Genomic DNA, 18,129 nt, shown 5'->3' with positions numbered 1-18,129 from the left:
AAATTACATCGAAACGTCAGGTGCCGGGGACGGTCCGGTCACGATTCTTTGACCGATGTGTATTTGAAATTGTTGTTGCAGCACAATCTAATATAAACCGTGAATCAACGGTTTAAGATCGACTTTTCATTGTCAAATTTTCAAACTACTTCATTATCAGTGGAATGGAAAAAGCACTCTACTTAAAGGAGATAGCGTTGGTTTTTAATCGTTGCTATGGATAGCGAGGATAGTTACTGCTGTGCCTAAGATCGTAATAAGTAGATGGTGTGTTGAAAAATTATCGCAGCGATCGGAGGTGCAATGGACGCGTCGCTTTTTTGCCTATTTATTAGACGTACACTGATATAATTATAGATTTTGGAAGCGACATTTTGAGTACATGCAATAACATGTGGATATAAACATACAAGAAGGCAATTATGGTGCGAAACAGAAGAGGTTTTAATTAACAAAAATAGGTGAAGCAAGATTTGGGTAGCCAAAGAAATTATTAGTTTATCTTGTGTAAAAATACAAGTCGGTACATTGCATTATAGTAATTACATCGTAACTTGCTCTGCGTAACTTTTTTATAGTATCACGTTCAAAGAGTGATTATACATTCACAAAGCACTTATTGTTATTCCATATCTTTTAAGTATTTTTGTCTATTTTGTGTATTGTAAAATTATTTTTATATATGAGAAATTTTTTGAAAGAATAGAAAAAATTCGATCACGGGGCGGGATTCGAACCCGCGTTTCTTGCCTAACCGTAGCAACGCCTAGCCTCTCGACCACCTGTGATCCCGCCACAGTAATCGAATTTCTTCTACTCTTTCGGTTTCATGTGCCTAAGGGAAGGAATTTTTTCTACTCTTTCAAAAAATTTCTCATTTATAAAAGCATTTCAATGCTATAAAACTAAAAATTTAATTTATTTTTATACTTCTTTACTCTATTAATATATTAAATACAATAGTTACCCGTTCACATCTAGTTTTTGTATATCAATATACGAACAAGACGAAGGCCCGCTGCGAATCAATTCAGTATACAAATGTCCGCTCCACATCAAAATGTCATCAGTGTTTTTGGTAAAGTGTAGGTACCGTGTAAATAGGAATAACTTTCTTTTATCTGTTATTTTTAGGACACCCTTGTTTTGTTTTTTATGTGCTTGGATTGGTAAATGTTATTATCGATAACTAGGTGAAAAATTCGCTTAAACTGGCAACATTGTCTAGTTTAGACGTTGATTTTTGTTGTGGTATTATTAAATTTGTTTGTGCTACCTTTTTTGAGTTGGGTAATCTTGCATAGAACCGTGGCTTATGTCGAATTCCTACCAATTAAAACTCCAATGTGTTCCATCGACGCTTTAGTCCCTTGGCCACGGAGGCTGATTATAATTCGCTCCAATAATAGATAACTACTTAATTACATATTTGACTCCTGATATTTTCTTTACGAAAGATTCCTCTGCATTTATCTGGTCAATAACTATCGCTATTCCATATTTTAAGCGCCGAAAACACGTTCTTATTTCAAAATCTTTTACTTCGAATTCTTTGTGTGCTAAAACCTGCCAGTATTTCAAATTTCGATGACAATTAAATGTTTAATCTGTTCATCTCTTGGGCTAGATAGTCCCATTATGTCTTCATTGTATAGCACAGGACCTAAATCAATGAGTAATTGCTATTTTCTAGTATCCCACGCGTCGTGCGCTGTCCAAGCACTTCGTGACTCCTCTGACAGCTACTTTTTATGTTACTTCTCCTTTTGCGCACCGCTCTGTCTTTTCTTATTTGCATCGAGAGTGTGGTGGATGTGAGAATTTGTAAGCAGTTACGAATAATATCCTTTTCGACAGTAATCATTGTAATTAAGTACTTATTTACTACTTAAGAACGGTATCGGAATTGTGTTATAATGTTTACTTGTTTTCTGTTATAGATTTGCAAATGTGTAATAGAATGCCATGTATAAGAGGGTGAAGAGGTAAATATTATTTTTGAGACGCTGGCAATATAGTTCACTAGCTGCGCCCCGCGGTTTCACCCGCGTAAGTCCGTATCCCGTAGGAATATCGGGATAAAAAGTTGCCTATATGTTATTCCAGTTGTCCAGCTACCACAGCGTACCAAATTTCATTGCAATCGTTTCAGTAGTTTTTGCGTGAAAGAGCAACAAACACACACACATCCTTACAAACTTTCGCATTTATAATATTATAGTAGGAAGGATAGGATAAACAGCAAATCAAAATGTGTTCAAAGCGACTTAGCGCCAAGTACGCGCTGAACATGTGTGCTTTGAGGAAGTGCAGGCTGCAGGCGCAGTGAAGGGACAGTGGCACGTGAAAGTGATTAGCGGTACAAAGCCGCCTTGTCGCGGACAACGGGCCCTTGTGTAGGGGGAGATTGAGGGCGGATTACTATAATTAAATGTGATTAAAAATGTTTTTCATTTCTTTATGCGAAATATTGTTTTACTTAATTTGAGCTCTCATTCTACAAGGCTTTCATTAAATTATAAAACAATGAAAAATAATGTATATTGCTTAAGATAATAGGAATGGGTAATATATATGTTTTTGGCGCAAGACTTCTTTTTTAAAATAGGTGGAGTAAAAAATACACATGTTTAACATTGATTTATTTTATTATTATTCTAACTTAGTACTACTACTCTATTATATATATAAATACAGTTTTGCTTCAAACTTAATACATAAATAAATAAAATATTTACAGTTTCATCCAAGGACAACTCAGTTTATTACTATACTGTGGTGGCATAATAGGCTTAAAATATTATTTCAAACATTTACAATAGTCCCCAACCTCCCCAAAGCGGCGATGTCGCGTGCGATCGAATTTCACCACCTACAACGACCCCTTTGTTCCGACATTACACCAGAAGCAAGAACAAAAAACACAATGTATTAGCAGCACTTCGCGTAATATCAACACAGTACTAATTTTCCACCCAGGCAACATGACCCGCGTCTAATTGTTGATGTAGGGAACTTAAAACGCGTGTCATACATCACGAGAGCTCAATATAAAGTGGTCGTGTGCCAAATTTTGTGAAACTTGGTAATTGCAAGACAATGCATGATCGTTTGACGGTACATCGTGAAGGGATACGAGGTCACTATTTACAGCATTTCACAATGCGTGTTGTAATGTAATTGTTTTTAATTTATCTTTGATGTTCATCTGTTTATTTTATTGCTTCAAGGTGAAGACGGAGAAGCGTGATTCCTTGGAGAAATTCGTTCTAATTTGTATTTATTCCATCTGAATTCACGTAGCGTTTTATGTTTTTGTGCTTTGCAGTAGGTTATAGATATGTCTCAGATTGTTTAAGTTTTGACAGCACCACTGCTGGCGGCCTGCTTCCAACGGCTCTCTGCCACTTCGAACAGGTCATCTGTACCTGGTTGGAATGATATTAGAATAATAATTCTGACTAGGTTTACCGATCAAAATGAGTTTACGATATGACTCTCTCACACATAATATACCTACGATAATATTATTGCTCTATGTGGGGGGAAATGAAATATGTTTAATTGGAGACGAATTTGTTGATATGTTTTATTTACGTAAACAGATTGGTAAATATAGAAAATAGGATTATGTATTACACATGTGTTTATCACCTTCTAATTCACATATATATAAGAGGCTCTCTACTTATATAAGAAAAGCAATACAATAATTGGAAACGGTAATAACAAAAAATAGTAAGTACTTACCTCGGTAAGTTATAGGTAAAATAATAATAGATTATTGTTATATCATACTTCAAATTAAGGATGAAATTAATGTTACATTCATAAGTAATTTGAGTTACCTAATTACTTATTTGAAAAACCGTAAGATCTCTTTGAGAGTAACCAATTAATTACATAATTCAATATCGCATGCGATTATAAAATTTCTTTGTACGACCGTTTACAATTATTCGACAGGAAGGGAAATCTTATAAATATTTGTAAAACTACTCGAATCAAGTACGATCCAATAATTGAGCGTGCCTCACAAAAGCGCTATACAAAAAGGCAGAGCAAAGCCGAGCGTTAAACACGTATAGAAAAAGTTCAGCAAAAAACGCACTGCGCAAGTGAATTCAATGCCATCATAAAAATATGATTGACATGTTTGTTAATATGACATCTTTCGAGCGGTGATATTTTTTTGTCGTCTGTACTAGGATTCATAGTTTTGCTACCCCTATAGCCAAAAATAACATCGTGAAAACAACCTTATATTTAGTGCGTTAAGATATAAATTTGCACATCATTATCTATGGGTAAGGTATACAATTTTGGGTTTTGGAAAGATATTAAGTGCTCTGTAATCCAATTAGGTTCTTTGTCAAAATTCGGATGTGTATTATGTTTCTATTCAGCCATCATGCTTTTCCCTTGTACTTGTATGTATTTACAATGGGCCTATAGAAATATTTGAGATGACACGGATAAAAGATACCGCTGACGGTTTTGTGCAATATTCTATATAGTATATACAATAGTATATAAATCGGATATTTGACGGTTATTTTTATATAATTGTTACAAATCATTAAGATGATACCATCATCAACCATACGGTTATAATATTTGATTATTTTGTAACTGATATATTAATATTTGCAGATTTATCAGAAGAATATTTTGTAATATCGTTTTAATATTATATTGATTGAATAGTTCCAAATATGAAGTGCATTTCTCTTGGGATATGGGACAAGTAAATGTCATATCTATTTGAATTATCTATTTTCTATCAAACTTTAATAACTGCTTGAAATCTACCATTAGATTTGATTTATTTTTCCAGATAAAGGCTTAGTATGTTCAAAAATGAATCAAAGACGAGAAACATTCTTAGTTGTAAGATACACATCTAACCACTATATAAGGTTAAAGATATGATTGTGTTCTGTTACAATTTAATGTAACTTCGGAATTTCATTTAAAAATAGTTTAATAATGCACGCTCGCTGTGAAGTGTTCGAAACGTCGGGTTAATAATATAAGGAATAAATCTCGTTTAAAATCCTTTAAGAAGTCTTTAATTTCTAGTTAAATAATGCCAGTCTTGTTTCGGTCACTGATATTCGTTTAAGCACAAATCCACATTTTTAGGACAGCATTTGCAAATGTATTTCCATACATGAGTGTTGTACGAATGTTTGCATGCAAGTGAAAAGACGGAAATTTGTAACCCAAGACGAAAACTTTAAGTAACTACACATAAGATTATTTACATTACATTATGCTTTGTGCAATATAATATATATTATACCTACCATAATTAGATCAACTAAATAACCTAAAATGGCTTAAAAATATGCCAATCACGTAACTGACATGTGCGATAAAGGATATGTCGTATCAACTAAACGCAAAGTTCTCAGAAGCGGCTCGTATGTTACGATTACATATCTGTTGACAGCCGTCTCACTGTGTCTTTGGGGCAACATTCGCGGATCACTGCAAAGGTTATCGTGTCGTTGTCGTCGCGGATACCGTCGGTGACACGATGTCGTGACGACTTTTTTTAAGCGTGCGAAAATATTATAGACAGCTGTTGTTTGGTATAAGTGAACTTATATATCATCACATTATGAGTTACAGAATTTCGTAACGGCGTTTTTATTGTTTAGCCATTTTATGTTAGTATTATCCTATTTATGAGAGTGTAATAGGTATCTAGGGCATTCTATTAAAAAAACTATGAGATATGAAATAATATAACAAATTGTTTATTTTTATTCATACGTTAATATCGTTACGACGCCATTTAAACGATATTCAAACAGTACGAAATTCTAATTAGAATCTAATTATTCACAGTTAGACATACATAAAGGATGTTAAGGACCATACATGTAAATTGAATGTCACACATTTAACACAATAATAATTTGATAATAAATAATAATTAGACAATATCGTTCAATACTCAAAACTTTAGTAAACAAATGATTAAAAAAGTTTTACATGATGTTATAAAGACGGATATAGTCCTAAATAAAATATAATGACATAGATACAATTCACTGAAAGGAATCGAACTTCGCAAGGCAATAAAGTTTTAGTGTGATTGCATCAGACTGTCATTTATATGCTCGAATAATTAGTCCATTGGTCACACGCGGTTTACGATCGGTCCCTAAGATTGTATGTAATTAGTCGTTAATGTCGTAACGATAATCGATTCGACCGTCGATTGGTGTTAATCGGATGGTTTAAATGGGATTCTTCATCCCATCGAGTTTGTGCAGAGCAGTTCTATTTGATTGTTAATAAATCTTTAGTGTTTTAGGGTTTATGTATTGTAATACTTTACCCAAATTGATAAATAAATAACTTCAGTGGATCAGTGGTTAGGACCTTGAAATTGAACCGAAAGGTCGGGGGTTCCAAAGTGAACAAGCGTGCAAGAAATAAAGTGATATTTTGCAATTTATCTGCACATTGTCCACATCAACGCTCCTCAAAACATCGTGAGAAAATCGGCAAGTCTCAGAATCAAAAGCTCAAGGATGTGTGAGATCTACCAACCCACACTTGGCCAGCCTGGTGGATTACTCGCTGTACCCTCACAGGAGGCATGTGTCCCTGCACTGGTAATACGGACTTATAATAAACTAGCTTTCTGCTCGCGGCTTCGCCCGCGTGGTATTCGGTTATATCGCTTTCATCTCCCTATTTCAACTCCTTCTACCATTTTTATCGCGATAAAAATTATCCTATGTCCTTTCCCAAGTTCAGTTCTACCTTCATACCAAATTACAAAATTGATTCAGGTTTAGGCGTGAAAGAGTAACAGACAGACAGACAGACAGAGCTACTTTCGCATTTATAATATTAGTAGGGATAAACGAATATGTCACGAAGTTTGATTCGAAAAGACGATTTTTGATTGATTGATTGATTGAAGTTTGTCCGCTATGGACTCCATAACTACTACCCGAATTAGTAATATATAAATAAATGCTTCTTTCTATCTTTCTTTCCAAATATTTTACACTGTGTGCGGTTTTATCCAACTTGGTAATAGGATAGTTTGTCCAAATTTAAATTACTAGGTACAAATAGAACACGGAACCTGAGCGAGAAGCTAATATAATACATATAATTTAAAAAAGACATAATATACAACAAATTCATCCTAATAAGTCGATACGATTATTCGTAATCGATTAAAATTAATATCGATACGAAGAATGTGTGTGAAAACCCGATTTATAGTTAATGATGTCTCGATAATTAAAATGGTTGATGTTTCGCCTATCCCGCCGCGGCCAGCTTGGATACAACAGAATAATATTATAAGGAGAGTGCTTTAACCGATTGTGCCAGAAGGAGGGTCATGTTTTTAAGTGTAATTTTTTATTACGTTCTATAGCGTACTTGATAACTCGATGCGTAATGTCGTAGTTATATGGGAATTATTAGAAAATAGGAAATAATTACAAGAAAAATTAAACTAATTTAAGCTTAAATTGAATTGCTCTGCATATCCGACTACGACAGAAGCGATTATCATATTTTTTTATTTCTCATCCAATGAAACACAGTTAAGCTTATAACAAACCAAATTATCTCAATAAATAAATGGAGTTAATTTATCTACACAAGCCTATATTAATTACGAGCGGTCCGCCCCGGCTTCGCCGGTGGTACATATGTAGCCTATAGTCTTCCTCAAATGGGCTATCTAACACTAAACAAATTTTTCAAATCAGACCAGTAGATCCTAAGATTAGTGCGTTCAAACAAACAAACTCTTCAGCTTTAAAATATTAGTATAGAATATCATTTTTTCAAAGTTCTCTATGTAAATCTACTCTATGCAGCACATTGTATGAAGATGGCAAACTATTAAAATTTGATGGGATCTCATATGACCATATTATATGGCCCATAGTACCATATGTTCATGTATAACTACATCATTATTTAATGACGAACTCACCCTTACTTTGCTTAGATTTTAGACGCAAAACGAGTATTTTCTTGAAGCTAGTCCTCAATCAAGCACAATATCAAACTATCATGCGATTGTCACATTCCCAGAACTCATTAATCACACACCGTAATTATTTGAGCCGATTTCATTTAATCCCAAACGCTGCGAGACGACCCGAAGCAAGTACCACGCCCCACTATTACCTACATCCATATATCAAGTCCCTCAGACTTACTGCAACATACGTTAAACAATAGGTCACTAATTCAACCGGCTATTAGCTTAAACGAATCCTACTAATATTATAAACGCGAAAGTTTGTAAGGATGTGTGTGTGTTTTTTGCTCTTTCACTCAAAAAATACTGAACCGATTGCAATGAAATTTGATATGTAGACAGCTGGACAACTGGAATAACATATAGGCAACTTTTTATCCCGATATTCCTACGGGATACGGACTTACGCGGGTGAAACCGCGGGGCGCAGCTAGTTAGTTTATATGTCTTCTGTTTTATGTGCTATGCTTTTAGATATTTTTGGGTAAAATGTAGTGGTTTATAATAGACTACCTTTTGCCCGCGACTTTGGAGTAGTTTAATAGATGTTATTATACATATAAACTTTCCCCTTGAATCACTTTATTTGTTAAAAAAAAACCCATCAAAATCCGTTGGGTAGTTATAAAGATTTAAGCATACATAGGGATATAGGGACAGAGAAAGCGACTTTGTTTTATACTATGTAGTGATGAAAAACGCCATTGATCTCCTTTCTCAAACGCCTTTTAGGTATTTTTAGATAATTTTGATTCAAATAGTCAGGCTGGCATATTGACCGTCGCACGGTGCTTACAACCGAAACGTATGGAGCTTTATGATACTTTTTAGAATAGGTGGGGTATAAGCATGCGGTGCATATAGGTTTCTTAAGCTGACATAGGTCAGAGTACCGTCAGCATCACTCTAAAACCATCCTTAACACGTTGGTTTCTTGTACTGCATGATAGAAACATTACGTATCGACGATTAATGAATTAAATTTCAACGGAGCGATTTAATTCAATACCCAATACCGTCCTATTAAACTCCCACTAAATCCAACCACATGTTCCGTCATCCTCGCATTGAACAATTAATAATACGTAAAATCATTAACAGCCGAGACAAGGGATCGTCGCCGGCCTTTGTAACCGAATAAAAGGAACATGAAGGGATAAAAAAATGATAAAGGCCGATACCGGGGTCCCCGCTGCGTTGTGGTACATCGCTAAACTAACATGAGATGTCGACTACACCTTTATGTCCTACAATGATATGTGTGGTAGTGTGCCGATTGATTAATGTGTAGGTTTGGTAACGGTATTGAGGAAACTATCATACTTCATATCATATCATACTATTATACTATCCTACTAATATTATAAATGCGAAAGTTTGTAAGGATGTGTGTGTTTTTGTTGCTCTTTCACGCAAAAACTGCTGAACCGATTGCAATGAAATTTGGTACGTAGACAGCTGGAAAACTGGAATAACACATAGGCAACGTTTTATCCTGATATTCTTACGGGATACGGACTTACACGCTTGAAACCGCGGGGCGCAGCTAGTAGAAATTTAAACTGCAGAAATAGGTTGGATTCGCGACTGATCTGAAATGTGTTATATGTTTATTTCTTTTTGATAGGCTTACAGTGAGTCACTGACGAACTAAGAAATATATCTTAATATATATAAATTACGTGTCACCTTGTTTATCCGCGATGGACTCCTAAACTGCTCAACCGATTGCAATCAAATTTGCACACCATGTGCAGTTTGATCCAACTTAAAAGATTCTTGTTTATAGTTTATATTATTTCAATTACGATATAATACTACCCGGGCGGAGCCGGGTGTCCAGCTAGTTTCTATATAAATAAATGTTAATAAACATAACTATGTTTCTTAAAATTATCTAGGGTAGGGGAAAGGAATTCCGTGTATGTAACTAGAAACACATATACATATTTTGTAATACACTTGCTCTAGTCCCGACCTAACCCAAGTAAGCGATAAATAGACTACTATTCATTCCAACACGCACCATACAATAATAATTTACCCAATTATTAAACACACGACGAACGATACAATAAAAATCAATAAATAAATCACCTGCATTACCATATGGAACAGTAATATGAGTTGTATAGTCTACATTCGTTATCGGCCTCTCAAAGTCCACACACTGGTAGAATGAGTTACCACCCGTCGCCCAACAAGGCGTGTGGTGACAACCACTGGGACTAAAAATGTTCTTTATAATGACCACTTTTATATTCCCTTGGTACATGAACGAATAAGCTTTAATTAAAAGGCCGATGACAGTGCCGGAGAATTGTATAAATGATGGTTTGGGCGAATCTTAATAGCTAGCTAATTAGCGATTGTAACATCAATTACTTTTATTATAAAATATTGTTTACGATATTAAGTGTAACTATATAAGACTTTAGGTTCTTTATCTTTTTAAAGGCTTTATAAATTTTATTAAGTAGGCAAATTTCCTTAATTTATCGCGAAAAGCGTTAGATGAAATTTAGGCACTGGAATATCGTCTGAAGTAGTTGTACTCAATTCATTGCATTAATGAAGTAAATAAAAACTAAGTTAATATTATGAAGTGAAACAAAAAAGCTATTGCAACCAAGCTTAAATACGATAAAAACAAAAAGCACACGTAATACTCCTTAGAATTATGAGCATAATTTCGCGGGGTGCACCAAGGCGCGTATCTAAGCCCCGCATGTCTCCTCGTCCATAAAAGTAGTGAAATTTATACGCTTTTGTCACGACACCGGCCGATTCGACGTCTCGATAATTCACTGCGACGACATTAATTTCGGCCCAAGGGACCCCTGTAAGGCTTTTAATATGAAATTAATCAAAATATTTGTTGTTCATTTCAGCTTTTCGTCGAGTTATTTTTTTTTTCACGATTCTAATTACGACGTTCCACCTTTTGTTTTGCGTATCGATTATTACTTACACGGATGATACGCATCTGTATAACACTCGTGATTTGAGCCTTCCATTATTTTTAATAGCGCTGTGATTTGCATCATTGTAATACGAGTCGAAAATAATAAATAACACTGTCTCTCTAATTCGTTTCTGCGCCAAGATAAGGCCACGCCGACAATTGACCATTCAGATAAACCACAATTGAATTGAGCTGACGTATCAATTAAATAACACTTTTGTTAATAACGGTTAATTGCTTTAAAAGCTTTTTAAGTCTTGCCGAGATAAAATAATGAATATTGATTGTGTCGTAATGTCAGTAGCGTTAGAAAGGTGTTTGTTGATAGCCAACAAATACGCAATTAAGGATCTTTATTTGATGGTGTTTATTTCAGCATTTTTACTTAGTGATATAATTGATCTTCGTGCCTGTAAGTGAAATCAATAACATTCAATATGCGGTTAAACGACAATTATTTTATAACTAAAATTATGTTTTATCATGATTCGATTTAAGATTTGAACTCTTATAAAAGGTATATTAGGTATACAACCTTAAATAACACTGAGGAGAGAATGATGTATATCAACAATTGGATTAGTTATTTTTCCATTATTATTAACATACAACATAATGTATTGTGAAAGTGCATTCACCATTGTAATATCATTATCCTCTGTAACGAGATTAGATTCTACAACTCGCATTTTTCATAATACCTCATGTCACTTGTAATTACAAGTCAGCAGACCCTAAAATATGGGCGCATAGCAAAAAATGACTTTGATAATTTTTGACCACGTTTGCGAGGTAGCGCCACCGCAAAATAATTTGACAAAGCGCTGGTGACATTTCGTCCATTGTACCTTTGTTGAAGTCGATTGTCGGTATGGCTTATGAGGAATGCAATTTTCTTTTGTCACCGACCACCAACGAAGTTGGGAGCTGTAATGAGATTGCTGGAGGATGCATAGAGGTAATTTCAAAGTGGAGTAGTGTTCTATTGTTGCTTTTGAAGGATTAGATGCACGGCAGATTTAAGTTAATATTGCATAAGAGTACCGATGGTTGGAAGAATTTATAGATTGAGTGGTGATTGATTAATTTAAAGCTCTGATTATAAGATCCTTACTTTATATTCAATGAAGAAAAATGTTCTAAAACTAATGAGGTTATTGAATAATATAAGATATCAGTCTAAATTGTTGGTTTTTTTTTTAGTGGGGAAATCTTGCATAGATACCCACGTTATGGAGCCATGGGTTATGTCGGATTCCTACCGACCAAAACCCCACTGTATTCCGTCGAGCCGCTTAAATTAATGAGGCTTAGCCCTAGAGTTTTGACGAAAAATCTTCAAAGAGAATTTGCAGCTTAAACGAATAGCAAATAATTTTGATATATAAGATTAACAAACAACCAGACATTTGATAATTTCCATTTAGTAAATATACATTTATATCAAAAGTAGGACAGTTAAAAAAATTAAAAAGTAAGATGAAACAAATACAGACAAATACAAAGACCTACTTATCAAACAATCTGATTAAAAAACGGAAAAGGGTTAGTACTCACAGTCCGTTTGAACGCATCACTAAAATAATTTGTTTCTAACTAATTGAAAATGAAAAGATATTCTAAAAACGATAAAAAGCAATCCAATTTAACAGAGACATAACGACATCTGCGTATAATTGGAGAAGGGCAAATTAGCTCGATCATCGCATAACAGACATACGGACACAATAAAATGTCTAACAATTCTACCCTCCCATTGTATTAAAAAACGGATCGTCACCTGTCGTGTCATTCGGTCCCAATAAACGCACCGCCAAAGAAATCATGAAATTAGAAAAAAAATAACATCGCCGAAAAGTGACCCAACTTGTCCTAAGTCATTTACTACGTGGTCTATCCCCAAGTGTGTTGCGCGAATTTAAGCTTTATCACATTAAGATAAGAATCGTTCTCATTTCAAGCGACGGCTTCTAAAAAAAATTTTTTTGACAAAACTGCTACAACTTTAGTACTAAGGTAATAAGGGTCAGTGTTGCTTGCGAGTCATTTAAGGGACATTTTTTCACGACATTTTGACTGACGGATATTTACGATGTGATATTTTACTATGCCGAAATAAAACTTTGGTTGGACTTCATTAGCAGTGTTTTTGTTGGAAACGTTTCGCGTTATCGTGTAATAATAGCTTTTTGCTTGTCCCTTTACTTTGATGATACCTTCCGAATTGATGGATAGATTTTGATGATTTTTTTTTTGTTCACATTTGTGAACTAATTGAAGTTTTAGTGTAAGTTATTGCGTGTATACATTTTGTTGAATGTAGTTGTTTCAATCTTTATACTTTGATTGTAACCTAAATAAACACTTGAGTACAAATAATATATTTTTAAAAATAGTTACAAAGTAATTGTCTCAGTTTACCTCATGTCATCACGTGTTATGTACAAGCAAATTATTAAAAACGCTTACCTTAACTTAATTATTATTTTGTTAAATTTTAATAACACAAGATACTAATTTATATCTATTAATAGAACGTGACCCATAACACATTATTTCAACAAAAAGCCTCAGAAAATTCTCAGCGCTTAAACTTCCCTTGGAACGCCATCTAGTTTTAATCACAACAGACTCTTCTTTAAAAAAGCTCTGTATTATAAAACGAAACATTTACACCTGTTGTATGTTCTATGCACTTCTCTCATACTCTTCTGCTCTGCTATCATAATAACAAGATAATTCATTAAAGGACATTAAGTCGAGATATAGCTACATTCGAACGTCTTTTATTAAATGGTAATAAAGTATGTTTAGAAAAGGAAATAAATTAAAAAAATACGTCTAAACAAATGACTGTAAATTTTACTTCAAGCTCGCTTAAATAAGTATAACATATGAATTAATAATGTCGATAATAAAACCAGCAATATTGTCCATTTATAGAACTGTATTTTCATACATATTATACTGCGTAAGTTAACAAATCATACTAATCACATTGCAGTATCAAACGAGCTCATTGAAAAATCAAATCTCTATAATTACGCGTATCACGCAATCCCAAACATTATGATCCGCAGTCGTACAGAATATCCATACTACGGGTACTACGGTGCCGCATCCGCGCAGTTCATCCAAATCCCTAAAAAGCTCGGTGACACCTCCCACTCCCCCTCGCGTTGCACCCGTGCACCCGTCTCGCTCGCACCCACGCGACAGCGACACAATGCGACACAAACCCAACAACCCAAACAGACCCAAACGGCTACACTATTCAAACTAAAATCGCCTCTATTCCAACCCCGCTAGAGCTAACGCCCTACATTGTGACACATTAGACGACATCTCCGCGCCAATTCGAAAACATCGTACATTCGCCACTCAAATTTGAATTCCGAACTCTATTCCCGCGCAACAGTCCACAGAGTAGCAGAGCCAGCGACACACGGTGTAGTAGAGACACAGTTTTTAAATGTCATCAGTGTAGTCGTCTCTTTTCTGTGGAGTCCTGTCGCATCTGCCCAACTCCTTTGGCATCCTTCGGCATGTATGTACCCCCGCATCTTTTATCCCGCTCTGTAGCCAGTGTCCGGTCAACCAGACTGATAGACGGTCGTGTGTGTACAAAATAAAATTATATGTGTTCACGTACTGTGCTTTTGTGATGTACTGTGTAGTGGATTGTTTTAACTTGTGAAAATACAGGCGCATTCATGATTCAGGTTAGTTATTTATTTTTAAACAAAATTGGCAGCTATTGTTTTCCATATGCTTTACTGATAAGAATATTTCGCGACTTTAACTATTGCTACAACAATTGATTTTGATTAGTGATTCTATATTATATGTTTTTTTTTTTTTTGTAATAAAACATATCCATTCCATTTATTTACAGTGCAAAAAATAAATAATGTTGCAAGTTTAGGTACTGCTTATCAGTGGCAAAGTTTTGAAGGAATTATATGACTTGTGACGATTTATTTTTAATTACTATTATTATTCTATTCTGTAATAAATAGTTTAAAAAAAATCTACAACAACCTCTTCTGTATTTATTCATATCAAAACTGTATCATATCCTACCAATCCAACTAATATTATAAACGCGAAAGGTTTTAAAAAGTGTGGATGTTTCTTACTCTTTCACGCAAAAACCTCTTATCTCTATCTGTATGAATTTTTTTACAGGGATAGATTATAGTCTAGATTAACACACAGTACATCTTATCCGGATACCACGAGAGCGAAGCCGTAAATTATAACTAGTTTTCTACAAAATCGTCCCAATTGATCGAGATTATTGTTATAGGTTAATAAAAGCTTTTAAGACGCGCGGTTACTGAACAAGTATACGGTTATTCGGCTTAAGTCATATTTTAAGTACTTTATATTTTTTGCTTATCTAGACCTTAAATTAATTTGGGCCTGAAGGGTATCAGTTGGTAGAAATAGTTTTATATCATAGTTACAATAAATATATATTACTAACTGCGCCCCGCGGTTTCACCCGCGTAAGTCCGTATCGGGTAGGAATATCGGGATAAAAAGTTGCCTATATGTTATTCCAGTTGTTCAGCTATCTACGTCCCAAATTTCATTGTAATCGGTAGAGTAGTTTTTGCGCGAAAGAGCAACAAACACACACACATCCATACAAACTTTCGCATTTATAATATTAAATATTAGTATAATATATGTTCTATTGTTAGATTTTCATTAGAGAGCTTTAATACGATTATGGTTAAACGAATGCTAAGCCTAGGCTGCGATTGCGAAAATTCATCGGTATCTTTGCAGCCGTTCAATGTTGACGGATAAATAAACATGGACGAAAAAAATATTCATAAATAAACTTTATTTTATTTATGTTGAAGTAATTGGGAGAAATTTGTGCTATTTTTTAATTTGCGAGATTATAACAAGACTTAATAGTTATACCTAAACTAGCGTTTTGCCCCGGGTTCGCTCTTGGTATAAATATAGTAAATTATGGAAATCTGTCCACTAGCTCGTAGGATATGCACATTCAAACAAACTCTTCGGTTTTATATTCTAGAATAGATATTCAACAGTCGTTATTTCCTACCTAAAGTAGCTCAAACGATGTAGGAACATAGGTATTTGATATAAGTATATTTATAGCTGCAATAAAGAATTTATTAAGATTTGATTTTTTTTTTTTTTTTTTGACGGGCTTATTATAAAATATGAACGCTGATCTTCGTGATGTTGCATCTACTAAAATACTTATAAATATATATAGCTTTTTATCTTATAAGGTACTCGCTTTTGCCCGCGGCTTTGCACGCGTTAATTTGGAAGGTACTAGCTTTTCGCACGCGTTAGTTCGGAGTAGATGTTAATATACATATAAACCTTCCTCTTCATCATCATCATCATCATCAGCCCATATATGTTCCCACTGCTGGGACACAGGCCTCCTATGAGGGTTAACTATTAAAAAAACTCCATGAAAATCCGTTGCGTAGTTTTAAAGACTTAAGCATACATAGGGACATAGGGACAGAGAAAGCGAGTTTGTTTTATACTATAGAGTGATAATGTATTATAAACAAACCTAATGTAAATGTAAGCGGGGAACAAACAAACATGTCAAATTATAAATAAATTTATGTAGAATAACTATTAGGAATTTGAAAGGAAAACCGTTATAAAGAAATTTCTTTTTCATTTTAATTGAATGATTCAATTTTGCTTGAGTACTGTTCTTCATAAATATCGAATTATTAGAAACATTCGCGACAGTTTACAATCTCAAATATTGATCAAATTAATTAGACTTGTTGGACGCCATTAAATTGTCATAATAGATCCATTGTTATTTATCGCCGATGCAAAAACCAATTTCGATAGAAAAGAGCCGACAAGAATCTCTGTACTGAGATCAGGAACATACAATAACAATAAAACCAATTGATTAATTTACATAATTCTTTAGTAGCTACGTAAAATGTAATTTATAAATATTTGAAAAAATTACAATAATTTCTGTTCTTTTGCTATTCAAATAATTTAGGTCTCGTTTTATGACGTAAGACGCAGATTGTAGTCCCGCCATCATTTACATTTAATTTCTTTTTTTCTTTATTAATTTCTTGAATCAGTTATTTGAATTGAACTAATGTAAATTTTCAATTAATCATCTCAGTTGACTACCTGTTCAAATAACAATTACTTACAATTTCGTATATAATGCAGGTAAATTAACGTTTTCAACTTGCAAATTTAAGCTTCTACATATGTCTCGGCCATCCATTAAAATTCACCGAAATAAAATTATTCAATACAGACGACTTTGGGATTATTTAAGTATGTAGTCATTTAATATTAGTTCAGTTTTCAGGAGGTAAAAACTTCATCCAAGACTTAGTCATAAAATAAAACCAAGTCAAGTCAATCTAGTCTTTTAATTTTATTTTCCTATTATTATGTCTTTATCTAATTATAGTAATAATTAAGTAACAACTCATCAACTCTGTACACCTCCTTACGTTCACAATAATTAATATAACCGCCATCTGCATTGACATTATATTAATTATATTTTATACTCTTACTTGTTACCAGTACCTACTATTTTATATAATAAATACTCTCTCAATATTGCAAACAATTATAAAGACCAGGGAAGCGAGGCCTATGCTAGCCCACAATCTGTGTATATTTACGGTATACGAAAACTCTTAAAGGTTTGAGCTTTGATATAGCATTTTCTATTCACATATTAACATGTAATCTTAAATTATGCACATTAATAAAAAATTAAAGTTTAACAATTTAAGCATGCTAACCCTCCTAAAGCACTATTAAGTTATCGAAATACATAATTCTAACATAAAAACTTGGTGACAAACTGCCTAAATAACCTATATCTTAGCTTCCACAGTAGTCCAAGAACACGCGAACTAATTAAAATGTAAAATTACAAACAAAATCAGACCCAGCAAACATTCAAACGTTTAAAACAAAGAAATGATTAGAGACGATAGAATAGATTGGTGTATTTTTTCAGCGCAGTCTATTTAAAGAGTTACGAATGATCGATCCGGTGGTAACTTGAAATAAAACAGACAGTGAGACGTTCCCGAGTGAAACATAAACAGATCAG

The sequence above is a fragment of the Zerene cesonia genome, chromosome 4 (assembly GCF_012273895.1).
Source record: "Zerene cesonia ecotype Mississippi chromosome 4, Zerene_cesonia_1.1, whole genome shotgun sequence".
Taxonomy (NCBI): domain Eukaryota; kingdom Metazoa; phylum Arthropoda; class Insecta; order Lepidoptera; family Pieridae; genus Zerene; species Zerene cesonia.
Note: the sequence above shows the minus strand (reverse complement) of the source record.